Genomic DNA, 14,432 nt, shown 5'->3' with positions numbered 1-14,432 from the left:
ATTTTATTAAAAAAAAAACACATCTTCTTTATCCAGTTTCCGGTTGATGGGCACTTGGGCTGCTTCCAAGCTTTAGTTATTACAAACTGTGCCGCTATAAACATGAGTGCACATATATCACTGTGGTATGATTCTTTTAATCCTTTTGGGAAGATACCCAGTAGGGGAATAGCTGGGTCAAATGAGTCCTCTAGTCCTAGTTCTTTGAGGTATCTCCATACTGATTTCCACAGTGGTTGTGCCAGTCTGCACTCCCACCAACAATGGAGAAGGGTTCCTTTCTCCCCATGACCCTGCCAGCATTTGTTATTGGTTGATTTCTTGATAGCAGATATTCTTTCTTGGGTGAGGTGGAATCTCAGTGATGTTTTCATCTGCATCTCTCGAATGACCAGTGATGTTGAACAGTTTTTCATATGTTTATTTGCTATTTCTACTTCTTTGTCTGAGAAATGTCTGTTCATTTCAGATGCCCATTTTTTGAATTGGGTCTTTGAATTTGGAAGGTATGATTTTTTTCAGTTCTTTATATATTCTAGATAGTAGCCCTTTGTCTGGGGTACAGCTGCTAAAACTTTTTCCCCACATTGTAGGTTGTCTCTTAGCTCTGATGGTGGTTTCTCTTGTAGTGCAGAAGCTTTTTAATAAGATGAGATCCCAGTTGTTGATTCTTTGTGCTAGTTCTGGTGCTCGTGAGGTTTTGTTCATAAAGTATTTTCCTATGTCAGTGTCTTCAAGAGTTCTGCCTAACTGATATTCCAGCAAGTTTAGTGTTTCTGTTTTAATATTTAGATCTTTAACCCATTTATATTTTACTTTAGTGCATGGTGATAGATATGGGTCTAGTTTTAATCTTTGGCAGGTTGAAATCCAGTATTTCCAACACCATTTATTAAATAGGCTATCATTCCTCCAATGAGGGTGTTTGGCTCCTTTGTCAAAGATGAGGTGGCTGAGTATGTCTAAAGTTGTTTGTGCATGTTCTAGTCTATTCCATTGATCCTTGGGTCTGTTTCTTTGCCAGTACCATGATGTTTTTATCAAAGTAGCTTTATAGTATAGTTTCAAGTTGGGGATTGTGATACCCCCCCAGCCATGTCTCTGTTGGTTAGAATTGCTTTTGCTATTCTTGGTCTCTTCTGGTTCCAAATGAATTTTTGGATTGTTTTCTCTAGTTCTGTGAAATATATTGTTGGAATTTTAGTCAGCATTGCATTAAATCTATATAATAGTTTTGGAAGTATGTCCATTTTCACTATATTGGTTCTTCCATTTTCTTTTATCCTCTTCGATCTCTTTTTTCAGAGTGCTGTAGTTTTCTCTATAGAGATCTTTTGCATCCTTTGTTAGACTGATTCCTAGATATTTCATTTTTTTGGATGATATTGTAAAAGGAATTGTTTCTCTAATCTCTCTCTCAGTGAGTCTGCTACTTGTGTACAAGAAGGCTATTGTTTGTTGAGTGTTGACCTTGTATCCAGCTACTCTACTGAATCTGTCAATTAAGTCTAGAAGTCTCTTGGCAAATTTTTTGGGGTCTTCTATGTAAAGTATCATATCATCAGCAAATAATGACAGTTTAACTTCTTCCTTTCCTACCTTTATCCTTTTTATTTCTTTCTCTTGTCTAATTGCCCTGGCTAATGTTTCCAAAACTATATTAAACAGGAGTGGTGATAGTGGACATCCTTGTCTTGTTCCTGATTTTAGCGTGAAGGTTTTCAGTTTCTGACCATTTAGTATGATGTTGGCTGTTGGTTTTTCATAGATAGCCTTAATCAGGTTGAGATAAAGACCTTCTATTCCAAATTTCTGTAGGGATTTTATCATGAATGGGTGTTGGATTTTGTTTAATGCATTTTCTGCATCTATTGAGATGATCATATGGTTTTTGTCCTTGACTCTGTTAATATATTGTATTACATTTATTGATTTATGTGTGTTGAACCATCCCTCCATCGCTGGGATAAATCCAACTTGGTCAGGGTGTATGATCTTCTTGACGACCCTCTGTATTGTGTTTGCCAGTATCTTGTTGAGAATTTTTGCATTTATGTTCATTAGGGAGATTGGCCTGTAGGTCTATTTTTGGGTTGGATCTTTGCCTGGTTTGAAATCAAAGTAACACTTACTTCCAAGAATGAATTTGGAAGTATTGCTTCCCATTCAATTTCACTGATGAATTTAAAGAGTAATGGTGATAGTGCTTCTTTAAATGTCTTGTAGAATTCAGCAGTGAAGCCATCAGGACCCGGGCTTTTCTTTGTTCATAAATTTTTAATTACGTTTTCAATTTCATTCATTGTAATTGAGGTGTTTAGAATTTCTATATCTTCTTCATTTAACTTTGGCAATTCGTATGTGCCTAGGAATCTGTCCATTTCTTTTGTGTTTTCTATTTTATTAGAGTACGGGTCCTCAAAGTAGGTGTTGATGATCCTCTGGATTTCTGGTGGATCTGTTGTGACTTCACCTTTTTCGTTCTTAATTACATGGATGTGAGATTTTTCTTTCCTTTTTTTGATAAGGTTGGTTAAAGGTTTATTGATTTTATTTATTCTTTCAAAAAAGCAACTCTTTGATTCAATGATTTTTTGTATCATTCTCTTAGTCTCCATTGCATTCATTTCTACTCTGATCTTTATAATTTCCTCTCTTGTGTGAGCTTTGAGTTTATCATGCTCTTCTTTTTCTAGGAGCTTGAGGTTCAGCATTAGGTTGCTAACGTGAGCTCTCTCTGTTTTACTAATAGGGGCATTTACTGCTATGAATTTCCCTCCTATAACTGCTTTCATTGTGTCCCATAAATTCCTGTATGTTGCACTGGCATTATCATTTACTTGTAGAAACTGTCTAATTTTTTCTTTAATATCTTGTGTGACCCATTGGTTGTTCAGGAGAGAGTTATTCAATTTCCATGTGTTTGTGTAGGTTTTGCAGTTTCTTATGCTATTAATCTCCAATTTTATTGCCCTATGGTCGATAATACACAGGGGGTAACTTCAATTCTTTTACATTTACTGAAACATGTCCTATGAGATAGCATGTCATCTATTTTGGAGAATGACCGGTGTGCAGCTGAAAAGAATGCATATTCTGATTTTGTGGGGTGGAACACTCTGTAAACATCTATTAAGTCCATTTGTTCACTAGCTTGGTTCAGTTCTAGAATTTCATTGTTGACTTTTTGTCTAGATGATCTGTCTATTTGTGATAGTGGGGATTGAGGTCCCCCACTACAATTGTATTAGTGCTTATTTGATTTTTCATGCCCATTAATATTTGTTTTGCATAGTTGAGGTCATTCATATTTGGTGCATATATATTTATGACTGTCATCTCTTCCTCTTGAATTGTTCCCTTCACAAGGATGTAGTGACCATCTTTGTCTCTCTTAATTAGTTTTGGTTTGAAATCTACTTTGTCTGCAAATAGGATTGCTACTCCTGCTTTTTTCTGGGTTCCTGTCACATGGAGAACCATTTTTCATCTTTTTACTTTCAGTCTATGAATTTTTTTTGAACTAGGTGCATTTCTTGTATACAGCATATTATTGCATTTTGTTTCTTAATCCATTCTACCAGTCTATTTCTTTTGATTGGTGAATTGAGGCCATTAACATTGATGATTATAATTAATAGACATTGACTCATCCTTGTCATGATGTTTTACTGTTGTTGGCTTTTTAATTCTTTATTTTTCCCCTTTTCCCTTTAGTTTCTAGCCTTGCTTGGTGGCTTCCCTCTGTTGGGCCTCATGGAGTTGTGACCTTCCTTGTCTTTTTCTAGAATATTGTTTAGAACTGTCCAGAGTGCTGGTTTAGTCTTCATGAAATTTCTTAGGTGTTCTTTGTTGTGGAAATATCTAATTTTCCCATCGATTTTGAAAGATAATTTTGCAGGATGCAACAGTCTAGGTTGGAAGTTATTTTCTTTTAGGGCTTGGAATACTTCACTCCAGGCTCTCCTTGATTTGAGGGTTTGTGTTGAGAAATCTGCTGTGATTCTGATGGGCTTTCCTTTGTAGCTGATTTGTTTCTTTTCTTTCACTGCTTGTAGGATTTTGTTTTTCTGTTGGGTTTCTGGGATCTTGACTATTATATGTCTAGGTGTAGATTTTTTTGGTCATGGCTAGTTGGAGTTCTATATGCCTCACTTATCTGTATGTCTAATTCTCTACTTGTGTCTGGGAAGTTTTCTACTATTACTTTAGTTTTTTTTTATGTCAATTGTACTTTCTCCTGTTTTTTCATGGACTCCTATCAGTCTTATGTTATTATTCTTTGCATCATCTAGCGACTGCTGGATTGATTTCTCATGGTCCCTTACTATTTTTAAGAAATCTCTGTTTTCATGGTCACTAACCGCAATCCGTCTTCTATATCTGATACTCTATCTTCACATTCCCTTAAGCTACTGTGAATGCTTTCAATGGATTTTTTAATCTCCTGGATATCTGTTTGAATCTGTTTCATGGATTCCATTTCTTTCTTATGTTGGGCAATCATGGTTTCCATTTCTTTCTTATGCTGGGCATTCATGGCTTCCAGAATAGTTTTGAACTCATCTATTTTTCTTAATCTGTTTCTGTTCTAGAGCCTATAATCACATCTTTCACTCTGCTCACATCTCTGTAGTTATCTGGAAAATTATTGTTTTGAATTTTTCTAGACCCTCATTCATCTGTTTTGTTATTTCCTGTGCTATCAGTTCAGGGTGTCCATGTGGTTGATTACCGTATTTTTCCACCTCGTTTCCCCCAGAATTTGCCTTTTGTGGGGTGGAAGCCTGAGTTTGTGCTTTGCTTAAATGTCTTCTCATTTTTGTTTTTGGTACTGTCCTTGGTTTAATTCCTGGGTTGATACTTCAAAATTGCTTATTGTAAGTATCTTTGTTGCTTGTGTTTAGAACACTTGTGGAAAGATTGCTTTTCAGAGGTGTCTTCCAGATATAGCTGGTCTTTAGGTTTTGAGTCTTTAATGACTCTGAGGCTATCTCATTTTCATTATACCAGGAAGGCAATCACAACATCAGAAACCAAATGATACAATCAGCAACACCATAGCATCAAGCACAGCTTAGAAAATGACAATTTGTGAAAGTTGTTTATCTATCACCTTTAACTGTGTGAATTAAATCAAAATCGAGGACCAACCCAACATATGTTTATAGTGAATAAACTCTTCAATACAGCAACTTTACCCTTCAGGATGGGGAGTAAGAAGGGGTTGGGAAGGGAGGGACAGATAGGTAGAAGGATCAGGAAAGGTTAGCAGTGAGGCCAGAAGACACAGGAAGATCATGCAAACTCTAAGAAACTGTTGAAGGCAAGAGGAAAAGGCAGAATGAAAGAAAAAAGATGTGAACAGAATCACCTAACAGCAATAGGGAGGCTAGATACTGTATTTACTTTCCTTGAAAACTAATGATAATCAAGAGAAGGAAAAAGAGAAGAAAAGAAAAATAAAGGAGAAATCCAAATTAGGTCCAGAAAGGAACAAAAAGGGAGATGAAGAACAATGTGGGACAGAGAAAGAACAAGTGAGAGAGGGAAAGGAAAGAGAAAAGAAAGAAAAAGAAGAAGAGAAAAACAAAAATTTGAAATGAGTAGAAAAAAATAAAAATTAAGAATTAAAAATAAGAGAAAAAAAATTTTTTGCAAATAACAAAAAATAAAAATGAAGGGCCTCCTTCAGGGTATGTCTCTGCTGTCACAATAGACAACATGGGCAGCCATGTGCAGATATAAGTCATTGAGTCTCAGTAAGCCAGTAGCAGATCTGTGAGATTCAGGCAGAATTCTGGCTGCTAGTCCCAAGTTGAGCTCCCTGTCCTCCTGCAAGGTTGGACTCTGCAAGGTTCTACTTCAGGTTCCATTTGCCCTTCCCCTGAAGATAGTCCAGGTTCTGATGGGAGGTGATGATCCCTCCAACTTACCAAGTATGGTGATCGGGTGTGCCTTTCTTGCAGAGATTCTCTTCACTTATCCACTGGGCTTTAGCTTTCATCGAGGAGCCTGAGAGAGGCCCTCTTCTTGTTGTTCACTTCTGCTCTATCGTGTGGCGCTCAGGACAGTGGCCTTTATGAGCCCCTGTGCCTCTGTAGTGTGGGGAGGCAGGGCCCTGCAGGCGCCCGGGCAGCTAAGCTGGTCGCGGTGGGCAGAGCCTGGGACAGAGCGGGGGGCTTCACACTGCCTGGGTCCTCACCTTGCGCTGGCTGGTCGCGTTGTGCGGAGCACGGGGATGGAGCGGGGGTTCCAAGCTGCACCAGGGTCCTCATCCTGTGCCTTCTCAATTATCCATATTCTTTAATTCACTAAGTCCCTACCAGCTACAAATGCCTGGAAGCCTTGGCCAAGCTAATAAAACAGATTGGCCATATGAGGTAGGTGTTCATATACAGTGATTCCAGTTCAGGTGCAATACTGAACCAACATTACTAGACAAATGGACAAATCTCTGGATCTTCTGTAAGAGGCCCTTCCATGTCTAAATACAAGTAAAACAGGGTCAGAGACACAGATGATATTTCTTGATTAGGCATGGAGGACTTGTGTCTTCTTGGATCTCCTCCATGTACCAAGGAACACATATACAAAAATATACTAGCTAAACTTTCCTGATGTTCTCAACAAGAAATCAAATAAGCATTTCAAACTGAAAGTGTCTAGAGATAGATTCATCCACTCTCCTGCCAACCCTGCATTCGTTTTTTACATCCTCTGCCACAGTAGAGAAATATATTGAGTTTCTAGAAACCTCTTTCTTCTTTATTTATCATAACTAATTCTCATTAAATGCTACTGATTCTACCTCTCAAACATCTATTGAAACCACCGTACCTTCTCACTGCCACTACTCTAGTTTAAGTAAAGATCTTCTATAGTTCAGGTCACTAAAGTATTCTGTTAGCAAGTCTCTCTGCCCTAGTCATGACCTTTCCCCTTCCCATCCTCAATTCGTGTTTCTTTCCTGAAGTCAGTGTCATACTGTAACTACCTGAAAGAATTCCTCATTGTTTGTAAACACGGGTCTTGGAACACCAGCAACCAAAATCAGATACTGATAATCTAAGATATAATTCCAACCAAAATGACAATATGTCTAGCTCTTTTTTAAAGTTAACATACTAGTTGGAAAAGAGAGGCTTTTTCACAGTTGGAATAGAAAGAATAGGCTTTCTTACAGTTGGAAATTATATCTAAAGGTTCCAAGGATTTAAAGGACCCTTGGACTCATATTTAAATGCTTCCTATTTACAATCTCCTTCAAGACCTTGTCCTCATTATCGCTAATCAGTGGGCAGGACTGGACTTTAATGTGGCCTGAAAGATACAATGTGTAGTTAGAAGACTTGAAGTGTGGATTATAGAGGATCTTAATACAATAGAAAAGAGAGAAAGAAAGGGTTTTTCTCAAAGAGAATGACAAGGACTTCTTCCCATGTATTTTTTTTAAATCTAGGGGAAATTTCTGTCAGAATTTTAGATGTCAGACCAAAGACAGCAGAGCAAATTCTGGACTGAGTAGCCATCACCACTGATCTTGGAGCACTCAGCACGTGTCTGCATTCAGGGTGTTTGCTTAGACAACTGACCACAGTGCAAACCACTTGTGGAGTTGCATGTTCAAAGGGAGATCAAACACAGGAGCACACTATATGACATCAAAAGGCCAGAAAAAAAAATCCTTGTTTTGTGTAAAGAGGGGACTTAAAGGACTGTGGGGAGAGTAAATTAGACAGGAATGTGTAATCCATCTTTTCATCAGTCCCTCAAGAGGACCCTAAAGAAGACCTTCTTCCTTACCATAAAGAATAGATTGGGGAGGGCTGGAGATTTAGCTCAGTGGTTCCGCTGCCTGCCTGGCAAGTGCAAGGTCCCAAGTTCAATCCCCAGTGCCAAAAAAAAAAAAAAAAGAATAGATTGGGGAGCTAAGGAGCTGATACTCAATAACTGGGGATGATAGACTGGGATTATTGATTGTAAAGGACTCAATCAAGAAGATAAGGAATACAAAGGAAATGGATATACTTGTAATAACAGGAGAAGCACATAATTTGGAAAGCAAATGTTAGAAAATGATCTGACCTGTATAATAGTCTGGTTGCTATTTAATCTTGAGGAAATAAGAATTGGGCCGACCACCTAATATGAAAAGAACCTACACCTGTGGCTTGATTCAAGCACCCACTAGAGTCATGGCATATCCTCAGGCTCAAGCACAAGTCAGTTCTGCCACAGGAAATAAGAAATGCTGGGTACCTGTGGGGCACGTCTCTCTACTAGCATATGCTTACAGTGTGAAACTTGCCCCTGCCTTCAACCCAGGTAAAAAGGAATTTCTGAAAAGTGTGATTTCTTTTGGGTACTGTATCTGAGTTAACACTACAACCTGGGATCCCAAACTGAAACTTGTCCAAGTTCCTCTTGCCAGACTTTCTTTTGACATACTGATCTCCTCTACCTTTGCAGCGAGTGTAGTAGACTCAAACACAGTGTGATCATTGCCTCAGTTTCTTAGTGTATAGATGAAATGGATAGTTTTAATAACTATCAGAATCTCCACATGTGCTCCTGGCCCTGGACACAATGCCTAGTGGAATTCATTGGTCCAACTCCTTCTACCTGAAGAATATATAAAGCAATATTTTTTCCCATGGAAATTGGAAAGATTGGTGCAAATAAAAATAAGCAGGCATAATGATGCCCATTAGCTTATAGGTAAATTATCTGGTTGGGTTACAAATAGTTTAAGCAAGTATAAGATGAAAAGAGAGTGCTGTGGGATGAAAATCTTTTACCAAAGTGACTCTAAAATAAGGTTACCTATCGCCTGGAACAGTTCCAACCTGAACTCCTTTGATTCCTGGAATGTTGGTATTGATCTGATTCCAAGACCTCACACACTTGGAAAGAGGAGTATTTGGGGCTTTGAAAGAATACATTTTGAGAAAGGGTTATGTGACAGGGCATTCAGGATGGGTCCAGATCTGAAAACATGGAATAGCATGGTCCGGACTTCCAGTGCAGAAGAAGGTTTGACTAGGATAGAATAGCTGGTGTTAATGTGAGACTTCCTTTGTGCTTGGCCCACACACATCCTATAGTCATTTCCCCACCTTCTAAGTGTGGACATGTTAGCCCATTTAATGGGCTTTTTCTAAGGCACTCCTGTGCTTTCTCAATGGAGTTATGATGAAGAGGCCATGATGGGCTTTACTGCAAATATATCATATATATCAAATATTTACTAAGCTACTTTGATGGCTATGCACCCAGTTTGACACCATACAGTGATTGAGACCCCATACTCTGGATCTAGGACAGGTGACAGATCTATTCCCTTGAATTTCCAAATTATACCAATTCATCCTTGTTGAAATAGACACATATTCTGATTTTTTTTCTTGCCTGTCATAATTATGTCAGCACCACAATCCATATCATTATCAAATTTCCTGGAAAATCATGTGACACAGTTCTAACCTGTAAGGTAGAAGCAGAAGTCTACTGGGAATTTGGGGGGAAATTTTTCACTCTCCTGATGCCCTCCTCTTCCTTCCTCCCCTAACCTCTTTGGAATGGAGTTGAAAAGCCAACCTGATACATAGTATTTCAGCAGATATCCTGTAACTATGAGGAAACATTCATGAGTACAAAAGTATAACTGCTATAGATGGTGGACCACAAACATGGAAAGAGTCCCAGATGTCATCATGAAACCCTAGACCATCTGCCATCAGACTCCTGTTGTATGACCAGGTAGCCCCTGTCCCATTTAAGCCACTTTTGTAATTCAACTACATTCTTGGCTATTTTACTGCTCAGAGGCATTGCCTTGGACAAAAGTGCAATGGTACCAAGTGTAGCAACTGCAGTGGGGTAGGTTTTTTGTTGCTGTTGTTCCTTTTGTGAAGTTTATTGTCTATCCTGGACCAAAAACAAATAAGTTCTGCTTTTACTCTGGTAAGGAAAATATATAGTGAGGAACCATTGGTCAAAGTGGGAATGGTACCTCTGACTATTTTACAAAGACTTACGCTCACTATTCTTGTCTCATTAGTTTTTTGCTCTGAGCTCTGGTGTCCTAGAGGTTTTGGTAGTGTAGAGAGAAATTCTTCCACAAAGGAAATATTAATGTCCTCACTGAATTGAAAGTCAATGAGAAAATGTGGTCATTTCAAGTTATTCATGCCACTAAGAAAACGGACAAAAATCACCGAGCAGATTGCTTAGTGAACTTAATTTCAACACCAGGACTAGGGATGAAGGTGAATGGAAGCCCACTGACCCCTAGCCAGGAAGAAATGCCAAGGGAACAAACCCACAAGGAACTGAAATACAGTTCATTGAGATGGGTTTAGAGCTTTGACCAATAGAGGTCTTGATAAAAGGGAGAAAGAACATGGAATCAGTCATGAAAAGAAACTATAAAATTCTGATCAGTATTAGAAATTAGATCTCTTGCCTCTTACTGAATTTCCTTGTTTCCCATGTTTTCTTATTGAAAAACTTTCTTTTTCCTTACTTCCATCCCATTTTTGTATACATAGAATGTTACCAGTAGCTAAAGTTAACTGTTGCAAGAAGAAAGAAAGAAAGAAAGAAAGAAAGAAAGAAAGAAAGAAAGAAAGAAAGAAAGAAAGAATTTGCTCTGAATGTTGGAAAATAATGATATAGTCTCATGTCAGAACTAGAGGGGAATGAAATATAATCATTGCCTCAGTGAACATCTGATGATGTCAGGAAGATAAAATAAAATAAGAAAAAAGAACATAATAATAAAAATGTACTTGTATGCAATAAGTACACCAGTAAAATAACTACTTCCAGAAGGAGAGATTACTAAAGATCAGGAAACTTTAGCATGGGGATATAAGAAAATCCAACAGCCTGAGCTTGATGGAGCGTTCATATTTGCATGGATGGAAAGAAGCTGAAGAGAAGAAATGGTAGCAGAAGTTATGTTGCAAGTAGAAGGTATATGCATGAAGAGAATGTGTGCAGGAAAAGGTATAGAGGAAGAATCAAATGATTATACATAGGATCAAACTTTAGGCTAGCAATATGCCAGGTGGAGATAGACCAAACTCTGAGGAAAAAAAAATGTCCCTAAATATTATGTTTGCCGGAAGCATTTTTGCAAAGTTATCATCTTGTCTGGTACACGTAAACTTTAAAAATACTTTAAAAATAGGATCTTGTCTTTTCTGCATTTTAATACCACATAATCTATTTTTAAGTCCTCTAGATTCCTAAGGAAAATGTCTTATCACTTCCAGCTGCTAATATTCTTTCATGAAGAGATGGTTTTATTCAAACCTGTTAAAAATGCAAAAGGACAAACAATATCCTGCTTCCTCTTGCATTTCCTTTCATCTGAAGTTCTTACGGCTCTTTGAAAATAGCAGTTATATCTAAATAGATGTAATGTAATCTGACTATACCATCTTTTTTTAACCAATGAGAACAAAACACAGAACAATATAATTATTTACTCAAGTAAATAGGATCTCGGGGCCTAGGTTAAGAACATCACCTACACACCAGTACACACACACACACACACACACACACACAGACACACACAAAGAAGCTGAAGCTATAAGTCTTGAGGATAAAAGGAGATACATTCTCTTCTCGATTTAATATTCAGTGTTTTCTTCACCTGTGATACAAGAATAATAACTTTGAATGATTGTGGGACCTGTACGCATTACTTAGACATCTTGAGAGAAGGCAGAAATCTTCCTTATCTTTCCCAATTTTTTTCTTTTGCTTACAAGTACTTTTACCATTGCAACAAATTTGTTTTCCCAAATAAAAGGGAAATGAGCTGCCTTTGGCTGAATCAGAAATACAAATTCTCTCTTTTGCCAATGTCTCTCTATAATTTTAAATCAACTCATGTCCTCTAATTTGGGAGAACAATGATGGGACTGCAAACCCCCAGTGGAAATCCAGAGTCCCAGAGCCTTTTAGTCCAAGTTTGTTTATGGAGTTCTCTTGAATTTTCAGAACAGGGTTTCACAGTTGGCAGCAGACAGCAGGGCAAATAAACTTTAGGCTATAGTAGCATTTCTTCTCAGCAATTACAACATTAAGTTATGAGTAAACAAGTTCTTTTTAAAATAAAGAACTCTGCAAAAGTGACCACTTATTTAAGAACATTCAAATTCCTTGATGCTTTGGCTAACTCACCTGTCCCCTTTTTTGACCTAAAATAAACCATCTAATCCAAAACATGAGATTTTCTTCCTGGCCAGTGAAGCCACAATTTGTCACTCAGATCATTTAGTACCACATATTGACATTAGTCATCCTAATGTAATGCAAAGTCATGGTTATGGCATTTAGGGTTTCTGGGTAGGCAATTTACTGATGAATAAATAATTTCTCTGGTAAGCCTAATACTTGTTGGTGTGGAAAGGTAATGCAAATATCATTGCTCCACCTCTTTATTGCGGGGCGGGGGTGGGGTGGGGGGGAAGATGAGCAACATCTGCTTTGAATAAGTTCCCAAGGAAAAAGCTGTGAGGTCTCTCTTGTAATTGCAGAATAATCTGTGAGAGCCAAATAATACTCAGAGGCCTATATGCCTCTGATAGTCTCACTGCCACTGGGGAAAACACTCTGGAAATGAAGATCAGGGGATCATAACTGCACACACATGTATACATTTCAGCTCCAAAAGGTGAAAAAGCATCTAAGGTAGGAAACAACACACATTAAATTTTTTTATTGCCTCTCTTTAATAAACAGTGGCAACAAGACAAGTTTTTACGGGTAGCGTGTGTTTCTTCCAGCTTTAACTTTGTCCACAGAACTAGCGGGAACCCCTGCACGATATTCGTAAACAGACAAATTTACAATCTGGCCTCTGCAAAGCCCTCCAAGCCACCACTCATCTGAGTTGCCCTTGTGATGATCTCACCAGCTGCGATGCCAGGGGCAGGAGGTCAGAGTCCTGTGTACCCCCCAACACATGCGCACACACACAAACCAGCTTGCTTTCAGTGCGATCAATTTTTTCCCGTTTATCTGAAAGCTAAAGGCTCATTTTAACATATTGGCTTCTTGCTCTGCTGAGATATCTGGATATTTATCTATTTATTTATTCCCTGTGGAAGCATATGTTCAGACATCTCTAGACTGAGAAACAGAAAAATAAACTCAGAAAATGAACATAACATACCGTAACATAATCCTCCTGAGGCCCTCAACATCTGCTTTTTCCTTGTTGTGTTTTTAATTTAATTTGGCCACTACTTTGTACAAATTTCCAGTGGGCTAATGTTTAAAATAAACAAAATAAGGTATTTTTATAAATACCAAGTCACCTATTGTAATATCCAGCTTTCTTTAGGTAAAATATATACCACATATATTCTGTCCTACCTTCTTTAGTTTGGTCCCATTATTCCTTGCCTTTATTCATCAAGGTTAGCTGGGTTAGATCGGCACAACAAAGAAAATAAACTCTATATCTCACTGACTCAAATAACACAATTACTTATTTTTATTTACATCATACCTGTGGCTCAGTTGGCTGCCCTGAGTGGCGCCTCTGGATACCAGGCTGATTTTCTTATCCTCCACTGGAAAGCAGTCCCTCCAATCCTTCCCTGGTAGTGTGGGTGGTATAGGGACAGTTTTCAAAGCCACCAGATTCACACTGTTCTTTCTTGGGAACTTATAGTTAAACAGACTTTTCCTTTTAAAACTATCAACTTAAAGGCTTTCACAAAAGCTAAAGTACAAAGGTAATTGGGAAGGCGTGGCACAGGGAGCTACAAACTACATCATAAAAAGACTCTTTGTTCCCTGGATATCTGTGAATTTATCATGTGAATTTTATTTGTATATGGCCAGTGCAAATCACTGATGATTCACTGCAATACTTCAACTTGGATCATATTGGGTTTTAGTCTATTTTTTATGAGACGTTTTTCTCATATTAGTGTATTTATATATAATTCATATAATACATAATTATATATTTAACAAGTATAATATATAATATATAATTATATGTATCACAATCCCAAATATGAATAGATGGTTGTAGATACAGCAATGAAAGCAAAACACTGACCATGTCTTTGTGTTATATTTCCCTTTGCCCGCTGGCTTTTATCTTATTTCTTTATTTCTGGTGGGATTTCATCTTAGTCCATTTTCTGTTGCAATAACAGAGTACCTGAGACTGCATAAAGAGTAGAGATTTATTTTGGCTGACAGTCTGGAGGCTAAGGTTTAAAATGACAGCACTGGCATCTGCAGTGCTCCTGCTGAACACCTTGTGTGACTTCACCTCATGGGAAAAAGGGAAGGGCAAGCAGGGACCTGTGGAGGGGACAAAACCAAGGGGCAGCCTTTGTCATAACGGCCTGCTCTCACAGGAGCTATTGCAGCAGCCTGGGACAGGTGAT

The 14,432-nt window shown here is 38.0% G+C and overlaps 1 long non-coding RNA gene across 1 annotated transcript in view; it reads right to left on the bottom strand.

The window, feature by feature from the left end:
* LOC147823519 (uncharacterized) overlaps window positions 1-14,432 on the bottom strand; it is a 60,281-nt gene extending 45,849 nt beyond the window's left edge. Inside the window, exon 1 of the long non-coding RNA XR_015443717.1 lies at window positions 1-14,432. This exon is cut by the window's left edge and continues 33,146 nt beyond it. This is a non-coding gene — a long non-coding RNA (uncharacterized LOC147823519).

This window comes from Heterocephalus glaber, unplaced genomic scaffold, assembly GCF_053883595.1.
Source record: "Heterocephalus glaber isolate CG9 unplaced genomic scaffold, H.glaber_assembly_v1.0 deba00001577, whole genome shotgun sequence".
Taxonomy (NCBI): domain Eukaryota; kingdom Metazoa; phylum Chordata; class Mammalia; order Rodentia; family Bathyergidae; genus Heterocephalus; species Heterocephalus glaber.
The sequence above is the reverse complement of the archived record's forward strand: the minus strand, read 5'-3'. Positions and strand labels throughout refer to the sequence as shown.